The sequence below is a fragment of the Bombus terrestris genome, chromosome 7 (genome assembly GCF_910591885.1).
Source record: "Bombus terrestris chromosome 7, iyBomTerr1.2, whole genome shotgun sequence".
Classification (NCBI taxonomy): domain Eukaryota; kingdom Metazoa; phylum Arthropoda; class Insecta; order Hymenoptera; family Apidae; genus Bombus; species Bombus terrestris.
Window position 1 is genome coordinate 8,167,884 of NC_063275.1, and position 22,563 is coordinate 8,190,446.

Sequence of the window (22,563 nt, forward strand, 5' to 3'; positions counted from 1 at the left end):
GAATCGAGGGAACCAAGACCGAGAACACATTCAGGGAACAGAAACGCATGCAAAAGTGAACTTCCACAGATGTTCGCCACGGTATTTAAATGCCTCGTCAAATCAGATTGGACGTTATTGAGACGATTGATCGACGAATCGAACTAATCGTGATTGTTTCTTGCAGATGACATTGAAATGTTGTGAAATTATGGAATAAAGGAAATAGTAGTTCGAGAATTCAATGACATTTCATGTGTTTTTGTAAAAGAACCTTAAGTTTTATACCTTGCTTTACTAGTGCAAACAAAAGTGTTTGAACACTTAAAAATCGTTTATGTGTATGTTATTAAACGTTTCAAGATTTCATTAGCATGGTAATGAGACATGACAGTCATGTATATTGGTGAAATGTAAAACCAACTTAACATATAGGAGATACAAGATATTTATTGCAAACATATTTAAAAAATAAAAAACTAGTGTAGGTGCAGCATGTATGTAAGATCGTAAATCTTGGGATAATTCAGGGATCGATTCTGTAGTCTGAAAATCGAGTTTTTTTTTTTATTATAAAGTAATTAGATAAAATACAAAAATAAACAACAATTAATATCCGTCTATAACAATAAATAACAATAATTATATGAATGAGAAATAACAAGTTTTGTACAATGTTTACCTGAAAATCGAGAATCGATTTTCAACGTCCTGAGCTACCAATCTTTCTTCTTCAGTCTTTAAAATCTTAAATAACTATTCTGTAACCTTGTCTGTCTCTAATGTAACTCGCTGTCCGTTCGTTTGGGAAAATGCGTGCCTCTCAAAAATGGTTGTCCGTAAAACAAAAGAAGATCGCTCTGCCCGTGAAACAAAGCCTGTCGTGCTACCCGTAAAACAAAAAGAATCCCTATCCCACATGAACTCTAGGGAGTTTACATGTATATTCACTTTAAAGATATAAGTGCTAAATATGGTCTTACTGAATATGGGAAATTATTAATATAATAGTTATATAATTAACTGCTGAAATACTTATATAATCTCTGCGAAATGTATATATATGTATAAAATGTACATATTTTCTAAATATATTCGAATACTTCGTCAACTCTATTACAAATAATTTGTCACTTCCCCTTCATGTAACCATCAAAGTAGAAATTAAGTTTACCTACGTAAATATTATGTAATTATGCCGAATACTTGTTTTAAGACCACACATATAGTTTCTTTTACTTCCGAAGACTATTTATATCCAAAACCAAAATTACAACTACTATTAGAATATTAATAAAACTACTAATAAAATGTAGTACTATAGCAATATCGAAATAGATATGTGGTATTGAAAATCTTCGTCACAATTACTTCCAAATTAAAGAAATCTTACCATCATAAAATTCAAACATTAATGTTTATTGATAACTGTTATTAACAAAATATAACAATGTAGCTCAAAATCTTGATTACAATTACTGCTTTTACAACAGTTACTAGTTGTCAGTGATTACTCACAAATAAGTCGTGTGCTAATGCTCCATAGATTTGTCCTACATTTGGACTTGTTGTTTGAGTAAAGAACTGTTTTGAATATCATTGATTGCTTGCAAACAACGATTCGTTATCTTATATTCAAATTATTACGCCCAATTCTGGCGTAGAAATATGATTTTTTACGTTGTAGGTATTATATATTTTTAGATTGTAGGTGTACTTGAACGCCGAGGTCGAAAGGTGACAGAGGAAGAGATTTTCAGTCTGTGGGACTCGGTATTTTTGTGAGTCTCTGAAGTCCGATAAGCTGCGATTATTGCATGTCGAATTCCGGAATCCTATTCCGGATTATGAACTTCTGATAAAATTGTCGATATTTTAGTTACATCCTTAAAACGTTAGGAAATGTGAAAGTGAAAATTATACAAACATGGCATGTTAAATAAGATCGATATTGAATGTATGTCGAAAATCCTTCTGAGATGTTCTATTATAATGTTCATCGTCGTTTTAAAAATAAAAGTTATTTTTATTACCCACTCTTAAGATCGCAAAATGTTCCTAAATTTAATGAAAACTGATTTGGTAAAATGAATAACATCTTGTTGGGAAGCTCCTTGTCAACATGATAAGTGATGCTTTAGAATTAATTAAGTATATATAAACGTACCGAATAATTTTATATTAAATGTAACGAATAATTTGAAGCGTGTCTTTAACGATATAAATAAAGTTGCTAAGTATTATGGTTATGAGGTAATTACGTAAGTTAATATCGTCTGCTCCCTCCCTATTACGTTTATACAAAATAAATAAATATAATGTACCAAGCTAAGGCGATAAAAAAATGATACAATCTTATTTTATAAGTTTAGTTATATAATAATTGTATAAGTTATTGATATATTTTAATGAAGTAGATAAATATAAAATATCAAGCTGAGGTAGTACAAATGGTACAATCTCCTTTTTTCACGTAAAAATGTAGAATTTTGTTTACTAGTAAAGTACTCTGTTCAATAATAGTAATACGAGCATTGATGATGTATCCCGCGTCTACTCGAATTTAATGCTACACTGAGCGAAGCTACAACACTGTATAATTAAAAAGAGGAAATACGAAACAGTTGTACTTTTAAATTTGACCCTCTAAATGTGAAACTTTAATTCGACACATATGTACAATGGCATCGCATTCGCTTCAATATTTTTACAATTGCAAATCGCAATATTGACTAACATACCTTGAAACTTGTATATATTTTAATGTACAAATATTACATTATACATATAAATATATGTATAAATGTGTATATTAATAAGTAATAAATAATGCAAGGAATTATTTAAATTCGATATTTGAACAGTTACATTGTACATCTTATAAATAACCTTTCTTATATCTTTTAAATAATTCATTATAAGAATTACTACTAAAAATACGAAGCTAATCACACACGTAGGATGTCTCACTTAAATTGAACATTTAAATTCTATTCCGTTTATTATCGAAGATAAGGAAAGATAATTAAAAGAAATATTTCCAGACAGATCTTATATATTCTTGTATGGAAATACGTTCAAGAATAATATCTGATGTGTTAATTTTTCAAATCTTGTGTAGTTCAACGTATAAGTATAAAAGGTCAGAAATGTGGTTCTATTAAAGAAATATACATCTACAGATGATTCAAGCATTTACTGCAAATGAACCTAGTTAATATTTTCCTTATAAAAATACTAACCTTTTCAATGTACAATTACTTCACTAAGATTGAGTATGGATATAGCTGTGTGGTATATTTAGGTGGAAATGTTTCAGGTTGTTTTATTTCTACATGAACATTGCTTTCGGAGAATTCCATAGAATCCGGTTATAAGATATAAACGCACTCGTACATTTGATACCAAGAGAGAATAGTAAAATTCATAAAAATAAACAGTTTTGAATCGGTAGATAATTAAATTAAGTTAAATTTCGAAAATAATAGAAGCTTATGAAATCAGATTTCACTTATAATAAGTACTCAAAATTGTGGGTAGTCATGAAAAGAAATTCTCTTAATGCTTTAATATTAAAAATTTAGGTAAAATTTATTTTTAATTTTCGGACGCATACTTTTAAAACCTTTATATCGATATCATACTGTATAGAGATATTATAAGCATAATCATTATAAAATAGAAAAAAGATGCTGTGCAAATAATTCTTCAACTCATTTTGATAATTGAGAATTACATGAAAAATATATCAACGTTATCTACGTGTACCACTTCTAACAGAGAAACAAGCAATAAAAAGATTTTGATTTTTGATTAAAGCATCGAATCGTTTATCATTGAACTTATCTTCGAATGATTTTGTCATTTAGTAGTAATAGTGATCGACTTCACTAAAAGTACATACTCATAAAATGATCACGTCTCATAACGATATTTTATACTTATGCCTCAGACCTTGATCATACAAAGAGCTGCGAGCGGCAGAGCTGTCACTGCGTCGCTGCGTTGCTGCTCAATTGCTGTATAGATTATTTCATGTAATTCCATGAGTTTTATTTATTTTCAGCCGTTGTGTCGTCACTTGTTTGCCCGCTCTTGCGTTCGTCGCTGTCTATACGATCAAAGCCTTAAAAGCTCTGTGTACACTAGATTACAAGTATTGATGGAATATAATATTCCAAATCAGGTTGCAAGATATCTTCGAATCTCATAATTATATTGATAAAATATATATAAGTTAACTAGATTATAAATAATTTGAGCGTACGTATTTCAAGTTCTTTTAAATTGATTTTTAATATTACATTTTTTATATTATCTATTGCAATATCGGCTAAGATTATTTTTATGTAAATATTAACGGCGAAACTTCCGTAAACGTCCGTGCTCTGATTCGGCTGAAATGCTGAACATAGAATCTTTGTAGATAAACGAAGGTTTAAAAGAAGGATTTTTGACGATTCAGGAGTTAAGATACTTATTCCTTTTTCCTAAATTTAACCCAAACCTATTCTTTTATCGACATAAATCATCTTTCTCTTATATTTTACTCACCATTTTTCATTTGGAATTAATTGCATTTCTCTGCATTCTCTTGTATTTCATTCCACAATAATTCTGAAACGTTGTTCTATGACCTCTCAATATTCTGGAAAGAGATAATAAATATATATGATCCAACATTTTAGAAATACAAGTTGCGAAATACACGTTTGTACTCAGTACTTGTTATCGGCCAACTAACTCTAAATTACGAACTAAAAGTAACCACGAGCAATGTAAACAACACGCAATGTAAACATCATGTGCCGTGACATACATCAGAAAAAATATCATCACGTCGATATGTATAGGAAAAACGAAATGATATTAAAGAAATGTCTTAGCTTTTGTGGGACGCCAAAAATCTTTCTCCTACAGCGTTTTTGTTTAAAAGGAATATTTTTTCAAAATTTAACAGCCATATTAACCATAGTAACGAACAAAAAACTAAAAAATAAAAAGAGAAAAGTAAAAAATATTCTTTTTTTATAATACAGAAGGTATTATTTATATTCAGGTTTTAGTTGACTATTTACCAATACTTATCATGATATTAATTGATATTAACATTAATGTTCTAAATTTAATATTAATAATGCACCGGAAGTCTCTCATACTAATATTATAAATACTAAACATTATACATAAGTATTTATTTACATAAATGTTCGTATGTCTTTTCAAATCTACTTGTACATATGAGCATAACTTTAGCGTAAGTCAAGTCTTGCTGTTATAAATAGGCTTTAGAAATGATTCCAGATAGCAATAGGAGATATATATGGTATATGAGATAATAATGGTCGAGAAGATTCGTTTCATATGTCGAAATATAAATTACATCGTAATACCTGTTCCATTTCTTGAGTGGACTTTATACAGAAGGTAATACAAACCCTGTTCTCCATCGTATGTATCTTGGAACATAATAATTTTCATGCTCCATTCGTTTGTTCAAGAAATATTGAATTATTTAATATTAGTAACTGTATCATGTATTCTAATCATTTTACAAGTACCATTTCGTACAGAGTAATTTATATTATTTGCATATACGTACATAAAAAATGAAATAACAGAAAAAGTAATTAATATCAGTTTTTAAAACAGTTGCACAAACATCGTATCAGAATTCTATCCGAAAAGGATTTGCTAAATTTAGAATGAGATCTCAATAAATTCCAAATAACAGAGTTTGAATAACACTTATACAAACTATTTCGTTACAAAACATCAAGATACTAATCCCGAGATAACAATATAGTTTGAAATCAACATTAATAAATCTCTCTCGTACTATTTTTGAACGTTTCGAATACGTCTCGCCATTGCTTATAACGTGTTTTCAAGCACTGCTGAGCACTGAAACTCATGTATGCACAAAGCACGTTTAACATTTCCACTGTTTTTCAAATTTTCATTATTGATACTTGTTATATAAGTATATTGATACTTGTACTAAGTATATTGATACTTGTTAACAACTTATTTTCATCAAAAATCTATTTCCATATTATGTGCATTTTTACATATACTTTGTTTATCTATTATTACAAAAACTTTTTCCAAATTTCGTGATTTTCAATTTGATAGTAAGTAAGTATAAAAAACTGAGCCATAAACATAAATAAATAAGGTTGAATTAAAGGAAAGTTTCCTACCTCGGAGCTGGTAATTTCGGAGTATCACCAATACAGAATATAATCAAACATATCGTACAAAAATAAGTAAAAAATATGCAATAATATTTTTTTATTCAAGGTTCGTTTCTAAGAAGATTGACTTTGAACGTTCACTACGTAAGATAAGACTTGCTTGCTTATAATTTTTTTAACCTGATCACATAAATTGCAATAATTGAAAAGTGTATATAAAAACAATAATTATCATAGTGTTACTTGATGACCTGTATATTTTATAATAGCTACGTCCGTAAATTAATTATGTACGCAGCGAGTAATCGAAATCGATCTTGCCTAAAGCTATGCTTTAAGTAAACAAATTTCATTTTCTCTTCTCACACCACCAGTTTATATAAAGGATCATATTTTGTCTTTGCTAAATGAATTACATCATATAATATATAAATACATGCATATTCAAGTCAATATAACTCAAGCTTTCAAAATTGACTCTCTCAAAAATTCTTCTGTTTTAAGTTCTTTCTATAATTCTGATTTACTTTTGCATAAGATTTCCTATCAACTTGTACAATATGTTTATTTTATATAGGAATCTATCAAACATTTTATATGCCGTAAAAGAAAAACGAAATTTAATTATTATTTCAACCACGTTAGTTAAAATTATATGTTTAATATGTTATTTATAAATATTATATATATAATATATAATATTTATATTATTTATTACATATAATATATTATTTAAAATTTCATTATTATGATATCTAAGTCTCGAAAGTTTAATTACATAATTCAAATTTAACCATGAATTATTGGAAAAACTTTGTTTGAAACTTCACGACTTTTATTTTTTACGTGCCACATATCTTAAGAGTAAATGCGACTTGACTTCAAGACGTATGTGAAAAACGTGTTAACGATCAATCTATCATCTCTAGTCAAATAGTTTGTACTCGCTTTAATACGTATGAAAATTGACTTACGCATCTGCGAAGTTCGCCTTGACTGATGAAGGTGATAGAGTGGTCGTGTTATATAATCAAAGTGCGTAGACCAGGTCACTGTGCACAATATTTACTCAATGTCCTCCCGTGATCAGCCAATCGGGAGAAGATATGTACCGCGAGATCAGATTTTTGTCTTATTGCTTTATCGAAGGATACGAGTTTTATCGATACTGTCTAGTTTTATCTAATTTATTGTGTGTTTTTGTAGCGCGACAATATCCCTCAAAAGTAAAACACATTAGAACTCGAAAGTTATGTTCTTCACGTATGTCTGAGATTCTTTCTCTAGAAAAATATTTTTTGGCTATCTGTACTTTATACGCGCGCATACTAACGAACAATTAAAAAATGGTGATAACAGTGGAATTACTGATATTATTCATTTCACACTATCTTTATTCGAAAGCGGTGAGGCGAGGACTATATGTTTCTTTAAAAAAAGATTCTTCTAGTCATTTTATATAACATATTATTTTTTTAACAACTTTGTTAGAACTTTGTTAGAAAGTCATTTTTACAGTGGCTTACTATAGGGATTACGTGTTACAAGTTTGAAGATGAATATTTCCATTTCGGTAAGGCTAAACTCTCTGAAAATTAAATCATTTATGGATAATATGCTAAATAACGTATTGTGGAAATTTCAAAGAAATTGTAGGAAAGTCAATTTACGCTACAAATAACTTAAAGTATCGAAATTGCGAAAACGACCATCGAATCTTCGAGAATGTTGATTAATTACGTATACATCTCGCCGCATCCACCGAAACCGAATGAATTATTTGTAAATATGTATTTTTAGATTTCACTTCTTTATTTACTTATTATTTCTGCACTTCGTTAATTTTTACAGTAGATTAATTTTAAATTCCAGAGTAATTTCAGTTAACAGACAGATTACTTATTATTCTCAATCTATCACTTCTCATTTTTCTGAATAAATCACAAGTTCAAAATAACGTAACAGATCTATGATTCGATTTAAAGAATTATTGAAAATCATTTCCTAATAACACTAGCAAATACATCTATTTATAAATAAATACATGTAATAAATGAAGTTTTAAAAAATCATTAAATGGCAATTGGGGTATTAAATATGTTCTAAAATTATAATATACGTTATAGATTCCAAAGTTCGTAATTATTCAAAAAATTAATAATGTAATATGGCTGAATTGATAAAAAATAAAACGATAAATAAAGGAAATGCATACATCATATTATATAAAATTAACAATATTATTTATTTAATTGATAAAAAGAATAAGGAATAAGGGAGAACATGAGAAATTACTTTTACAGTGTATTATGTATATTGTAAAAGCGCACGCAGAATTAGTTTTGAAAGCTTGGTTGTGGCAGTTAAAGGGGTGAACAGCTGAGTATCGTTTTCGCGTTGTTGGGTAAATTAACGTCGCGACACGACGGAGGGAAACTTCTGAAATAAAATCTGTAAGGTAACGTGAAAAAGTAGTGGTCGTCCGTGGTGCGCGACGCTGAACTACCACGGTCTATTTAACACGGAAGGTACAGAAAAACGAATTACAGGAGTTTTCGAGGCGTTTTTCTTCCTTTTGCTTCTGCTACATCATGACCGTGATTATGTTTCATAAGATAAAACGTAAAAGATAAAACTCATCGATCCGGTATGTCGGAACCTCGGACAGACTACAAAATTAGAAACGCTATAAAGCAAGAAACAAGCATTTAATTTTAATGTACTTCGAATGTTTAGGAGTTAGAGCTATGAAGTTATAGAAAATACGTAAAACTAAGAACAATAATGTGTATCTAAGTATGATCTAAAATTTTTAACGCATGGTTTTGCAGAAATTTTGTGGCAACCTTACATATTCATCCAAAGGACATTCCCATTATACGAAATGAATCGACATTCTAGAAATTTTCACAGATCATGAACAAAAGGAAAAATCACGTTTAGCGTACAGTTTATACTTAGATCGTCGATGCAATTACGATCACGCGATGGAAAATTCGTTTATCGCAAGTGACTTACAATTAGTTGATAGCGAATTTGTATTTGTTAGATATATGTACGAACGTTGTATTGGGAAATCGAGAATTTCGATACATCAACTAGTGGCAAAAAATTAAATTGCTGAGAGTAGATCGAGTATCCATATAATTACCAATCTTTAAATGGATACGTAAAAAACCAGTGTTTTTAAATTTGTTTCAAATTTTAATGTTTTTAAATTAATCAGTATAATAAGAGTCATGTAACCATTTAAGCAGTTATAAAAATTTACGCAATGGAATTTTCTCTTAGAAAAAATAAAAGTAAAATATAGTAGCAGGTATTAATGTATATTCAGACACCTTCTAAAACAGAATAACTTCTTTAATCCTTTGGCTTCGAGGCGGCGACCACGCGATGACTCCTGAGTACGGCACCCCACATATCCGGCATCCAAATGATGCATATACCATACAAGTGCTATCTGTAGTCAATAATATATTTTTTCTTTATCGGCAGAACATTTTCTGTTGATTTTGACATATTGGATTAATCACTATTTCAAGTTACTCATTGTTGAAACAACATCAAAACGTTTCACGCAATATATTTGGAACATCCAAACGATCATATACTGTTTCATGCTAAAAAATCTATTAAATCCATTGACAGTGAAACGGTATTTCATATACTGTTTTTACAAGAATTATTGTTATTTAAGACTTAGGAAAACGTATATACAGCAACCACGCACACTGTGCGTATTTCTTCGACGGACTGGACTGCCAAAGCGAAATGGTTAAAGCTGAACCAAACCATTTGAGAATTTTTGAGAAATTAGAAGAATTGGCTTACTAAATGGCACGTAAAAATTTTTTGAAAAGCTTGCAACTGATCGGAATCGCAAAGAGAAAAGTAAAGGTCATTTTTTACAACTTTTTATCTGGGCCTGTAATGAAAATTCAAATAACACATTTTGAAGATTTATGACACGCTGAAAATTCTATCGAAATTAGTTGATATAGTAACAAGCGACAGCTATCGAAAGACGTAGATTTATTACAGAAAACCTTTAACCGTTTGTAGCTCATAGTAAATGTTGACTGATCTTGATGAAATCTTCGGCATGAATATAACTGACATAAATTTACAAAACGTACTATTTAAATTTTCATTAGAGGATCTGATTAAAAAGTTATTAAAAGACTTTAACTATTTTCTTTGCTATTCCGATTAGTTCCAAATTCCTTAAACAATTTTTTACATGTCATCCAGTAAACTAATTCGTCTAACTTCTTTAAAAAACTCAAATCATTTAGTCCAATCTTAAGAAAGTTATTTAAAACACAACAATTACATTAGTCAATCTTCCAAGCTCTTCGATTAATATAGAACTTAGTAAATAGGTTAACAGCTGTTTAAGCCTCTCAACAACAGAAAAGACTGTTGTATGGAATAGCTCTGAAAGAACATTTCCTCAGTTTAAAAAATCTTAAAATAGCTACTATTTAAAAGCTACTGAGTATTAGTAATTAAATAAATCAGCTGATTTGAATAAATGAACAAAAAGACCGAAGAACCTACTTTCAGTGGTTTGCCATTCTACCATGAGAGGACTGAAATCTAAGCTACGCATTTACTAAATTTCCCAATAGCATGATTAGAATTTCTAATCTCAGCGTAAAGTATGCGCAGGTATGTCACAGAAACGTAGCTAATCTTAAACGCAGATAAATATATTTTTTTCTAGAGTATCTAAGAGTTCTTGGATTTCATTGACATCTTAGGTACGGTTGAATTTTGTTTTGAAGGACTGTTTCTCTATACGGCGGAGTTTGACGCGACTTATGTGTAAACGATACAGCACTGCAATGCTGTTCTCTACGCAAGCACATTGGAATGAAGTTTTTGATAATTAAATTATAATTTTTCTTAAAGATATGATGCATACACTTTAACTTTAATAATTTACTTTAATAATTAATAACACAATTGAGTGTGACATATTTTAAAGCACCGTACGACACATAGACCCAGATCACAATTTTCACACTCATAGCGTGATAGTGTTTTCAAATTGCTCCTCGTTTCCTATTTTGAAGCGACATTTTGAGGTTGGAGGTTCTAAAAAATTATAAGGTTACGGATTGACATATTAAAAAGGGCATGTAATAATGGTATATTTATTTTAACCAAAAGCAACAATTGATACCTGATAATAGCGTATCAAAAATAAAGACTATATATTCTGCCTGTATATTATCAACACTGATATAAAACGTTGTGAGAGCACAAAAATTGTGAAGCAAGACAAATGAAGAAGATCATTTAGTTCAAACGGTGAGCGAATGAGTCAATAGTGAGAGCCACTATAGTGGCGAATCGTAATATAAGATGACATCCGCGAAAGTCAGTATAGTGACGCGTCGAAATATGAGATGACACCCGCGAAAGTCACTACAGTGACGTATCGTACCTAAGAGATTAATAATAATATTTAGTTTTTAATATTTGAGCCACTATACATTATATAAGAAGAATAGCAAAATATGCTCGAATAATAACAGAAATAATAGCTAACTAAAGGCCAATGTATCTTTATTGAACGCAATATACGCACTATAATGTACGCGTTACGATAAATTATACAGCGGTCTGCGCGTGATACATATCTGTCTGCGAGCCGCGATTAACGCGCATATCGCCAATGACACTTTCTAAATTCTAAATAATATAACACATACAGAATTCTTGGAGAAACTGTTCTATTGACTTAAATTCAAATTTTCTTCGATAATGAAAATGTTTAAAATTTTTGACTGATGGTTATAGCTCCTCGTTTGATAATTGAAATAGGAAGTAATCATTGCTATAAATAGATTGTATTGTATAATAAGCGGTATAATGATATAACGAAGACGTAAATTAGTATAGTCGTAAGCAATTTAAATGATATTGAATAATAAACTAAATTGTAAAACGAGTCTTTCAAAGGCTCATACTGAACAACACAATTAAATTTTTATATGTTTCGCAATTTCGTTATACATAGGTACGAAGTAACATTCAGCTCCAATCAGAAAACTATATTGCTCATAAACGAAAATCTTATATGTTTTCATATTATCAAAATCCGCGATTAAGAATCTCTTTCTTTTAATTATATTGTTACATTGTTACACTGCAGTCAACTTTAATTTTCAAATAAATGTAGAATGTTCCTCCACATAAACATTCATGTTTCATTTATGTACATTCATGTTTCCATATAAACTTTGTTCCATATAAACTTAACCCTATGATGTATGGGTAAAAGTAATGTAAAATTGTCATAAGTATAAGCAAAAATTTATAAAAATTTAATCCTATATTAAGATACTACAGAACAAAAATGATAAATAATTTTAATGCAAAATATACGTATTAAGTAAATATTTCCCTTGCGTAATAAATTCAATAGTATGTAGATCTGTGGTTTATGTTAACCGAGGTGAGAAACTACTTCAAAATGAAAATAAATACGTCACTAGAGAAGATTTTTACATTTTATATTTTTCTTGTAATAAATATTACTTGTAATAAATATTACTATAACTATTATGATATATTTATTATTATATTATATAATATTATAGGAAAATAAGATATAGTGTGCCAGTAGTTTTAGTAATGGTATGATTTATTTCAATATCGTTCACGCCAACACAAAATCAAGTATGATGCCTATATGCGCGCAGTCATCATTCGTCACTAACTCCTCTCGTCATAACGGCTCTCTTTCACGCCGACCACACTCCTTGACAACGCTGACGACACTTCTTGACAACACTGACGACACTCTTCGACAACGCTGACAGCACTAAAGCGCCCGACCACGCTGGCAACATTAAATAGCTTCACAATGCCGGCAACACTAAAGAACCCATCAACTCACTAATGCCTAGTATACTCTGTATCCTCTGTATCCTTTTATACTCTGTATCCCTGTATCCGATATACCTGATCCGTACCTGTCCCATGGTCAAGTAGACCCTCTTACTTACACAAGATTTTCCTCCGATATTACAATATATCATTTGACTGTAATTATCTATTATAAATACAGTTTTATAATTGTACTATTATCATTGTATTATAATAGTAAATATATTAATTTTTTCAAAACGGATTTGATTAAACCATGAACGAAATAATATTATAGTTGAGCTTATAATATATGTAGGAAAATGGTATAGTGCTAGTAGGTTTGCTAACGGTATGATTGTTACAATATCGTTTGATGCTCCGTCAATCTGTGTTTACGCAACCACTATTCGTCACTAACTAACTTCGTTACAACGGTTCTTTTTAAAATACGCTGACAACACTCCATGACAACGCTAACAACACTTCATGACAACGTTGACAACACACACCCGATAACTTCCAGGCAATCCGTCCACGATACTACACTACATTCCTACATATATTCAAGTTCGCAAAAATGTGGGCCAATCATAATTTTTAATATTTGTATATAATTCCACTTACAATAGAATTTTATTAACCAATAAATCTTTATGGAAGGGAATTTATAACAATAGCAATTTTCCTAAAAGTTACTTTGGGACGTACAGTATTATTAGTTATATGAGGGCTAATTTTAATAGAGTATGCATAGATTTAAATGATATTTCAATTTTCCTCTTACTCGTAAAACTGAAAAACTGTATGTGCTTGGAGGACACACTAAATAAATGTATAGTTTGGATTTTAGAAATTATGGCAGAATTTATACGAAGATTATTTTATGTGTCAAAATTAACAATGGAAATTTGACTCTACTATATTATCTGGGTTGCAAAATATTCGGCTACAATGACACTTTCTAGAGATTTTTAAAATCACTGAAACCGAAAATTAGGGTCGTTTTTGATGAAAATATGCCCTAAAAAATTTCGAGCAACCTGTTGATGTGCAACGTTCTCATGGATTTTGATGACACCTCTTCTCAAATTTACTGCTTTTAAACTGTATGGCTTACTTTGGATGAATTTGATTCGGCAGTATTGGATTATCTTTTATTTTCCAGTTGCCCTATCGCCGCATCGCGAAGCGACTAGCGCAGCTGTCGATTTGGTCGTGGTTGTAGTCATGGTTATATAGCGAGCATATTTTTTCCAATATTCAGAATAAAATGTTTATCATCTAAGCATTTATCATTTATCAAAATAATAAAGTCGTTTGGATAAGTAATTCTCTGGTTATATTACATTATATACCATGCATCTTGCTCTCAACTTTTTAAATTATAGATATATTTTATACTCTACTGATATAAAATTATGTTTCATATACATTTTCTTACAATTTTTGTTTAGCCAGTGTTTAATGTCGCGTGAGATCATGTATTATGTGCGAAATAAGACTATCGATATTATACTAATCTATCGAGTAATCTGTTTTCCTTGATATACATTATAAATCGTATATCCTTTATATTGTCTAATTTGTGTATGAATAAATGCTGAGTAATTAATTAAAATTCTATATTTTACGGTTTAGGTACAAAATTTTTTACAATAAAATATATTATTAACTAGTAACAAAACTTGTCGTAGATGAAATTGAAACAGATAATAATGAATATATTTGTGTTACAAGAATCAAATCCAACCATCGGCTGTAATATTCGATTAACAATATGACATTGATCACATAACGTGTATTAATAGCGTTATAGTGATGTATCATTAATTTATACAATTTGTTATGAATTTAATGAAAATAAGTAAGTTTGATATTTTCAGATGTAATTACAGTTGCCAAATTCATGTAGTAAATTAATTAGTTACGGACCTGTTGAAGACATGCTAACATGACAAGATAATTTGTTTCTCGCATTTAATGTATTAATGTTATAACCACGATGACATTGATAGCGACAAATATTTAGTCATTCTCACAGCAAATTTTCAAACTTTTTAAGCATTCTAACTATTAAATATATTATTTGGAAAATGGGTAATAGACAATTTATATTAAAAAATAAGTAATAGAGAGAATTTATGTAAATTTATTTGTTTCAATTACATACCAATAAAATACGAGACGACTTTTTCCATTTGAACATTCATTTTTAAATAAATCAGTTGTATATAATTCAGTTTTAATTCGTTATATTCATCTCGATTTACAATTATATAGCAACACTTTTTATTCAAATTACATGAAAATTACTTTTATCTTATTTATATTAACAAGAATTGATAACATTATATTTGTATATTCTATTATCACATCAATAACAAACATTTTTATCACAATGTCATACTATCGAATCAAAAAAACGTTTAACCTTTTGATTCTTGTTACTTACTTCAATCAGACAGTATCGAGGATTGAAGTTTATGGTTATAAACCGTATTTCTTAGAAGAAAATTTTAAAGTATTTGCTCATAACTTTGTTAAACATAATTTGTAAATTTCGTCTAAAGGAGCGAAAAAGGAGAAAAAATCGAGACTCTCACTTTTAATAATTGTGTGATATTGAACAAGTCTTAAATCTTTAACCAAGCAATGTCTACATTGAAGGAGTATATTAAAAAATGGCAAAATTTGAAGTTCTTCTAATATTTAACGTGAATTATTTATACAATATATTATTTATATAGTAAGAACATAGCAAAAGTAGTACCTCAAGAAAACAATATATATAAAGGGATATATTACAAATTATTTGCTTTAAATGATTATAATTTTAAATTAAATATAAAAATCTTCAGATGATATAGAAAAATTTAATTCATTATTCCAAAAACCCAATAGTTTCATTGTGTATATAAAAATAATATCAAAACGATTAATCAGCAACCATGAATAACGATATTAATCTGCTAATATATTTGTGTTACGTACGGTGACTTTACATAAACCAGAATCCATCCCTCGATCAAAACGTCCACTAGCTGTGCAAATATAATTAATTGGACCGCAATAATCCTAAGGAATTGTCATAAAACTAAGGATTTTCATTTTACTGTCAAGACCCTTAATTGTTATAAAAGATCTTCAAATCGAGACGTTCCTTATGGTCATTGTTCAATCAGGTAAAAAATGGGAAGATCAGATTTTTCCCATGTTTAACAGTCATTTCCACCTGTAAGCGACTGGTGGTGGGGCGACCAACCCCCAGCAATAGTTTTCCTCTGCGACAGCATCGTCATTGAACTTCGCTGGTTTATCATCCTTGGATCAGTCCAAATCTCTTGACTGATTTTTCATCCGTTGACTTAATGTCTTGACTGGTTTTTCGTTCATTGATCAGTCATCAATTTTAACTTACTATTTACATGTCCCTGAGAATACGTCAACACGCACCTACACGCACGCGTAACTATTTATATCTACAAAGCTGTTGGAATGAAGTATATATTATAACCTGTTACTTCGGTGTTATAATCAGTCAACCACCTCTATTATCCTGATCGAAGTAAGGGATCGACCAATTCGTAACATTGATGATCTAATCGTAACGAAAATTTATGACTCTCGTTGACGCGATCTACCGCGAACGCGTCTTTCCGCGAACTGTCGAACAATTTGTATACATTCGTATTTTTCTGAGCACAATTAAAAAAATCTAATCTGAACGGAGATTCGTTTCATCTACTAAATATTATGACGAGTATTCTATTAAATATTTTATATACAATATTTTTACATATTATCGGGTGTCATGTGACTGGTAGCACAACCCAGCAGAGGGTAATTCTATATGAAAAAATAAGCCGGAAATGTGCAATAAATTTGTTCATATGACACCTCGTTTCCGAGAAAACCCAATTTGAAAATTTGTCACGAATACTTAAACTTGGCCGACAATGAGCATCGACTAAGTATAAGCAAACCATCAGCAGGAAGTTATTCTACGTGCGATAATAAGTCAAAAATGTAAAATAAAATTTTTCTACTTAGAGCCTCATTTAAAAAAAAAATTAGGTTTGAACATATTTTTTCGGAAAGAAGCATATATAAAAAAGTTTTATTCTATATCTTCGTTTCATTTTTTCACGTGGAATCAACTCCTACTCGATTATACCACTTATTATATGACATACTGCATGTGCATCATACACATTGTCGACCCTTTAAATATCTTATAAATACATAAATACCTATAATATAGTTACAAGATGTACTATAACATGCTAATAGCCCTTTTGATTTTTCGCTCGGTATCAGTACGGACGAGAAAGTTTACATGATAGTTCGCGGATCGCTTACGGCGCGTGCACCTATGATATCCAGCGAATTGTAATCGGTGTACGCGTTCCTCGGTGTATCGGATGGACGCTTGCGCGTGCATAGCCGAGATTGACTCAGTGTGGTTCTAAAATAAACCACGAATATAGGCCGCGTCGAGGTACTCCATCTGCCTGGTGGAATTCCATGCTTCGCTGGCTGCCCGCGCCTTATCGCGATTTTTTCTTGCTTCCCCGAGGCTGGCGAATCAAATCATCGCCATCATCATCTCGAGGAGGAGCATTCTTTCCCCCATTTACCGGGTTAACTATCCGATAATGGCAAGTGACGGTCGTTCGGTAATCGTAATTGGTGCTCCGAGGAGCGGAGCTTTCGACGTCACGGCCCGTTGCTCCTCAAGAATCGTCGAAAATCTTGTGGAATGAGGAAAATGGGGTCTCTGGATGGGTTTCTGCACTTGCCACAGGTGCTTCTTGGTGATTGTTGTAAAACTCGACTACGACTCGAGACATTTGGTATTCTCTTTCTGGTATTCTTTATCTTTTTATTTCTGAAAAATTTAGTGATCAAATTAATCACCTGACAATGTAATAAAATAAGAAAAAATTCAGATTGAATTTAGAAAATAATTATTTATTTATCTTTAAGATTTTTTGCATTCCTGGTATCAGATGCAAGAAATGTGCAGTTTCGACTTTTTATAGGCAATAAATTACACTATAATGACATTTCACGTATGAAATTTATAAGACTATATTTGACAGCTTATTTGAATTTCTCTTACGTTGTACAAAGAGTTAATAATGTATAGATACTCATAATGTACAGATAGAAAAAGCGATAGAACGAAATTTTGGGAATTGTTATAGTGTCCTACTGAAATTTGTTTTCTACCTTTCTTTGTAAGAATAGTAGGAGCTCGTTCTTCGATTGATCCAAATTGATTTCATACCGATCACATAAAAATACATCTTTTTCACTCCGATGTCGATTACGTAAATTTGTTTTCTATTGTACTGATATTGTGTATCGTTCTAATTAAAGCAATCTTTGTAATTGTAATTTTACACTGATATACAAAAATTTTATATAAAAACGACTTAACTTTACATAAACAGTAAAATATGAGAGTATGTATATTATACATATAATGCTACTATACCATATAATTATACTATTATGACGTATAATTTTGCATGATTAGTATTAAATATGTTAATACAAGGAATTAATCCTAATGTTGTTTAAATTACAAATGGATATCTTATGATATTATATAATTATAAAATTATATTGTACTGATACTATTTGAAATCATTTAAAAATTCTTAACTTTCTAAGTAACGATGGAATAAAAAATTTGAATGAAATCGTGAGGTATAACGAAAATGTTCAATTAAGAATAAACTAATGTCTCGAAGCACAAGAGTGTATGTATATCTATTAGAGATATTTAATGCAAATAATTGATTAATTTTCATTATTATTTATTTTAAATCGATAAGTTCTTATTTAACAGAATATAATTTAAAAATAAATATTATTCTTATATTAAAAATACATTGACGATTTATTAACTGAAGCTATACACCTACATTAATTTTTGCAAATAAATGGGAAATGAAAGCACATAGCAAGTTATATATAGCAAATCAAAGTTACTAATACAGTTGTTATCATAACTCACGAAAAAATTTGACCATTGTAAGCCATGCCTTATTATACACCAAACTCTTTGTGGTTATACCTCATGTAGGAATGAGACTATATTTCATTTTACATTTTTTTCACACTTAATGTACAAAACAATTTTTAAATATTACTACTTTATTTATTAAAAATATGACAACTTAAGTATGTGAAAATATTTAATTCAGTTATATCAGAATTTAATTAGAAAATGTAAAAGTATAGGTACATTATGAATACTTTCTTGAAGAAATGGAGTGCGAAGGATGTGATGAACAGCAAAGGATTAATAATTTTGCGCAATACGACGCATGATGTTGCAACATTAAGCCAGGCATAGTTTCTGTGCCATACAGAAATGTGTGTGGAACACAGATAAGACTTCATCTATTTACCTTATAAACATTGAAATATAAATATATAGAGTTTCATTTGCATATAAGTAGACTGCGAGTTTTTATGCATCAATATGAAAATACAAAAATTCATACGAAAATATATATGAAACTTTCAAAGTATAATATTCTTTATAATATTTAATAGATGAACAAAATCACGATCTAGGTCTTACTCTTTTTATTAATATACATCATAAAATTATACAGGGTAGTTGGTAACTGGTGGTACAAGCGAAAAGGGGGTGATTCTACGCGAAAAAAGAAGTCGAAAATATAGAATAAAAATTTTTCATTTGAGGCTTTGTTTTCGAGAAAATTGCCTTTGAATTTTCGCTCGATACGCGTGCACTTTATCACGTCTCGTTATAACGGATCTTACTGTAGATCGTTGTCTCGATGGATATTATCGCAGTTTAAGTTTGTTTTTGCCGTAACGGAAAATTAGGAATACATTACCAAGGCTGATTTGATCGTGCTGGAACAATACAACGAGACGTGATAAAGTGCACGCGTACCGAGCGAAAATTCAAAGTCGATTTTCTCGAAAACAGAGCCTTAAACGAAAAATTTTTATTCTATATTTTCGACTTCTTTTTTCACGTAGAATCACCCCCTTTCTGCTTGTACCACCAGTTACCAACCACCCTGTATATATATATACGTACATTATGAATTTGTATAAATATCCATAGTCTATTATGAAGTAATAATTATTATAAATAGATTGTTGGATATCAATATAATGTAACTAGCCGTCAGCATATAGATGGCGAGCGAGAACTCACGTTGTTATTTTCAACAAAAACTAAATCGAAAATATAGAATAGCTATTTCTTATTTGCGGCTTCGTTTCCGAGTAAATTAAGTTTGAACATTCTCCGTGCACGACTACACTTGCCACACTTTCGATTTAACCGCACTATAATGGTATTAGATTACCAAATTTGTTACGGTATCTATGATCATGTAAACATTAACAATGTGAAGCTTGGTCTTGGTGAAATGATGATTCAGCCTGCAAAACCATCGAAACATATTCCATAGGATCTTTTTATAAGGTCGCATTAATGAATTTGTGTATGTTAAGGAACACACAGACAGTGAATTACAACAAAGAATTATACAGACATTTGAGCAAGTATGGGCTTAAAATTCACTGGCATTAATCTACGTTTCCGTGATTCAACGAGCAATGACTTGTTTACGGCAGGATAAACGACAGTTTCAGCAATTTCTTTGTGAATGTAAGTTTTAACTTCGTTAAAATGTAGTATTAATTCTTCATACTATTGTCGAAATACTAACGTATAGCGCAATTGATTAAATCAAAAGCGTAGCAAATGCACGCGCTCACAAAGAATTTTAAAACTCGTTTTCTCGAAAACGAAACCACAAACAGGAGATCGTTATTTTATATGTTCGTTATATTTATGGTTTATTTTTCATCGGGAACTCATTCCCAGTTGTATGTACTACCTGCACCGAGGCATCCTGCATATGGCATACATATAATAATATATATTACATGTTACATGTGTATATTATACATGTATTATATATGTATACGAACTTTCTAGTAACGTTCCATTATATTATAGAAGGTTAAAGCAAAGATAATCGATAGCATCAAACTTGGTTGCAAAACAATTTCAAAATACATACCTTTACATTATGACGAAACGGCGAAACGTAAGTCAAATCGTTAGAGCATCTTGGTAACAAGTGGAAAGCAGATGATAATTGTCGGTGGTCTTTAATCGAATACAACTGGTCGAGGGAAGTTAGTTAACCGATGCGGCGTGATTCAGTTGCGCGTGGCCGAGTTCGCGCGGATCGCCAGTATTTTGAATAATACAATCGAGCGTATCCGGGCAGTAATCGGCGAAATCTCGTTTCCCCGCGCGACATTGACCACGCGGTGGGAAATTAGACGGGAGAAATTATTTAAATTATTCGTTTCCGATGGGTTGCGAGTTCCGGCTGCGTGGACCGGCTGTGCAAGAAGGACCACTTAATAAAGAGCCGCTGACAGCGTGACAGTAAAGTAACTTCGTTCGCTGGAATTTAAAATTAGATTCATAAAAATTATTCTAATAGATTCTCGTGCCGGCAGAGTCGCCGCTCAGGGCAAATGAGGCAAATTCGATTTGACACGCGGCCGTTCCCGCATTCTTCTCCCGTTCTTTCGACGACGTCTTTCCCTTTTCCCTCCTCTCTTCACCGGTTGCTTGTTCCCTCAACCTTTTCTACTGACTTCGTCTGGCTCAGCCTGCCGTCTTGCGCTCACGTCCTTGTCTCTTGGTTAGCATCCTCGAGACGCGGCGACAGAAGCGAAGACGCGAAAGGAACCTGACCCGCGACGCTGGGGTGAGTTATGCAAATGCGACAATAACCGAACGTCAATCAGGAAGAAAGTTAAGTTCCAGAGATACTCGGCTGACTGCCGGTTCTACCAGCCCAGACCAAGTCTTCCTTTCTGTGAAAGTTAAAGAAGGCAATGATGGCCGCGGGGGTTGAATGACGAGCTGCACGCTGCTCTCCTTCGAACGTAATTTAAACTTCCTCACGAGAGATTCTATCGTCAGAGATTAAAATGATTCGTTGCCTCTTGCCACCGATTTGTTCCCCTCGTTCAACGAAAGATTCACTAGTAACGCCGTTTAACCCATTAAGGATCGAGCAATAGAAATTAAATGAACGTTGCGTAAATACAGCGTTATTGGACAATGTAAATAAAGTAATATGTCGATATATTGTTTTATTAAGATCTAAAAAATGTATTAAAATACTATAGACTTTATAGAAGTTATATAAATTACAGACATTAGAAGATAAAAGAGTTGACCACGATTTAAAAATGAAAATAATTTATCAGTGTTACAAATATCTCAAATTCTTTAAACTGAAAGAAGAAATAGTGACAAATAGACGGAATTTCTTTCTATTTCTATTTGAACAATCATATTATTAAAAAACAAAATTTACTAATTATGTAAACTAATTGAAAATATGTTGACCATTAATGAATCAATGATTAATTGACGGGTAGATAAAATGTTGGAGATATTATAGAAGAC

The 22,563-nt window shown here is 30.9% G+C and overlaps 1 protein-coding gene and 1 pseudogene across 1 annotated transcript in view; both read left to right on the top strand.

Annotated features, from left to right (window-relative positions):
• LOC100643217 (forkhead box protein O) overlaps nucleotides 1–22,563 on the top strand; it is a 299,428-nt gene that overhangs the window by 215,888 nt on the left and 60,977 nt on the right. The gene's annotated exons all lie outside the window — the stretch shown is intronic.
• LOC110119882 lies at nucleotides 17,610–22,021 on the top strand (annotated as a pseudogene).